The 2,867-nt window shown below is 37.2% G+C and overlaps 1 long non-coding RNA gene across 1 annotated transcript in view; it reads left to right on the top strand.

The window, feature by feature from the left end:
• Positions 1 to 1,454: 1,454 nt before the first annotated feature.
• The window catches only part of LOC106725046, a 24,660-nt gene continuing 23,247 nt past the window's right edge, over positions 1,455 to 2,867 (top strand). The window contains exon 1 of the long non-coding RNA XR_001360909.1: positions 1,455 to 1,520. This is a non-coding gene — a long non-coding RNA (uncharacterized LOC106725046). The remainder of the gene's footprint in view (positions 1,521 to 2,867) is intronic.

Below are 2,867 nucleotides of genomic sequence, written 5' to 3'. Positions count from 1 at the left end.
ATGTGCCATTTTATATCCTAGGTATTTGTGTACCCATGTGTGTTTCTTTTTTCATCCACTAAATGGGAACTAATGAAACATGCTTGGTTAGTTTTTGGGACTATTTATGCATCTTGTTTGTTCATGTATTTGTATCCCAAAGAATAGACCCAAGAGTTCTAGATAACTCAGTGTCTTCCTACTTTCCCATTTTAAAAATAATGAATCTAGCCTTGACTGGTTTGGCTCAGTGGATAGAGCGTCAGCCTGCGGACTCAAGGGTCCCGGGTTTGATTCCGGTTAAGGGCATGTACCTTGGTTGCGGGCATATCCCCAGTGGGGAGTGTGCAGGAGGCAGCTGATCGATGTTTCTAACTCTCTATCCCTCTCCCTTCCTCTCTGTAAAAAATAAATAAAATATATTTTAAAAAATAAAATAAAAATAATGAATCTATTTATAATTATGATAATAAAAATCTAATGACAAAGTGGAACTATAATGTTGTTTAACATCCAAAAAAACTGACTTAATACACCATTTTAATAGAATAAAGGACAAAACCCACATGGTCATTTTAATAGATGGGGGGAAAAGCATTTGACAAAATCTAACATTTCATGATAAAAGCACTAAGAATAGAACAGGAATAATAAACTAGAAAAAGAACAGAACTTCTTCAACCTGATAAAGGACACTACAAAAAACCCCTACAGTTAACATCATTCTAAATGGCAAAACTGCTTTCTTTTTAAGACCAAGAACAAGACAAGGATGTCCACTTCTACCAGTTCTATTCAAAATTGTACTGGAACTTCTAGCGAGTGCAATTAAGCAAGAAAATGAAATAAAAAGCATCCAGATTAGAAAGAAAGAAGTAAATTAATCTCTGTTTGAAGATGACATGATCTTATACATACAGAATCCCAATGAATCCACTAACAAATTATTAGAACCAGTAAACAAGTCAAGCAGGTTGCAGAATACAAGATTAATATTGAAAAATCAACTGTATTTCTATATTCTAGCAATAAACTTTCTGAAAATGAAATCATGAAAACAATTTCATTAACATTAGCATCAAAAAGACTAAAATTCTTGGGAAAAAATTAACAATAGAGGTGTTGTTACAGAGAACCAGAATAAATCAAGCAATGCTCCGAGAGTTTGGAGTTACACTTTATTCACCGCGGTGGGCTTAGAGAAAATGAATTCAAATTCTAAGCAGAGCTACAAGCAGAACTTCCCTTTTTATGAAAGAGCCAGCCCTATGTGTGCTTAGTGGTTATCTTGCTGGTGGCCTTGAAAAGTACACAGTTCTATCCAATTAAAAAATACACTTGGCATGGCATTGAGAGTATGGGCGTATCTAGTCTCTGGCCTACAAGGTCAGACAGCTAAGTTTATCTTCCTCATTATTCAAGCAAGCTAAAGCAGGCTAGAAAGCAAAGTTATTATTTTTTTTTTTAGAATAAGAGGCCGTCTAAAGAATAGCAGAGAATTCCAAACAGTAGCTTTACAAAATAGGGTTAGCCTTCTCAGTGTAAGATTTGTAGACTGAAAACTACACATATTGCTGAAAAGTATTATGATGCAATTGATGGAAAAATACCCCACATTCAGGGGTTGAAAGACTTAATATTGTCAAGATGGCAATACTTCCCAAATTGATCTACAGACTCATGTAATGTGATCACCCCTATAAGTCTAATACCCACCTGCCTTTTAAAAGACGTTAACAAACTAATCCTAACATTTATATGGAAATGCAAGGAACCCAGAGTAGTTAAAACAATGTTGATAAAGAAGAACAAAGTTAGAGGACTCACACGTCCTGATTTTAAAACTTACTACATAGTTACAGTAGTCAAGACAATGTGCTAGAATAAGGATAGGCATATAGAGCAATAGCATAGAATTTAGAATCCAGAAATAAACCCTAATATTTATGATAAATTGATTTTCCACAAGAATACCCAGACAATTCAAGGGGTGGGGGCATAATTGGTAAGGTAATTGTGGCCATTCAATTCCCTTTTGTTAGGCACTCACTTTTTCAAACTCTCTTGCAGGTAGAGTACATATGTGACACAGTTCTAGTCAATAACATATAAGAGGAAGTCTACTGTGCAGACTGAGAAAGGGGGATTTTTCTTTATTAACAGAAATTAAACCTCTTTTCCATCTGCTCCCTTCCTTCTTACTTGCTGCTATGATGTGAGGACATGATGTCTGGAACCATGATAGCCATATTGAGACCATGAACCAACAAGCACAGAATGAAAAGTCAACATGCTGAGAGGCAGAGCCAAAAGATGGAAGACCCTGGGTCTTTTGATGACACAGCTGAACTGAACACACCCTGGCTTCTGCCTGCCTCCAGACTCCTTAAGGAAATAACATATTCTAATGATTTAAATCCCTATCATTTAGATTATCTCTTACTTGCAGTCAAATACATCCTAACTCATGTAGACCTTATACTACATTCATATAATATCCAGGAACCTAACTAAAGGCAGTTACTCTCAAAGCCCAGGAAGCAGGAACTGGAAAGCTGTCACATCCCTAGGCAATTATTCTCTCTACAGCCTCAACAGACCAGTTTCACTGATTCAATATTTATATGGCAACCCCCCACCCCCACCCCATTTGCATTCCCTGCATCTAAGAGAACAGCTCGGGCTGCAACTAATATCTCCAAAGTCTAGAAGAGAAAATAGGCTTGACCCAGTTGTTAGTTTGTACATCCCTGGTCCAATTAACACCATGGAGGAAAGGTCACATGCTCAAACAAGGTTGCTGAGGGCCCATCCAGTGTGAGTGTGTGTGTGTGTGTGTGTGTGTGTGTGTGTGTGTGTGAGAGAGAGAGAGAGAGAGAGAGAGAGAG

Source organism: Myotis brandtii, unplaced genomic scaffold (assembly GCF_000412655.1).
Source record: "Myotis brandtii unplaced genomic scaffold, ASM41265v1 scaffold132, whole genome shotgun sequence".
NCBI classification, from domain to species: domain Eukaryota; kingdom Metazoa; phylum Chordata; class Mammalia; order Chiroptera; family Vespertilionidae; genus Myotis; species Myotis brandtii.
This window is presented reverse-complemented; position numbering and strand designations above follow the sequence as displayed.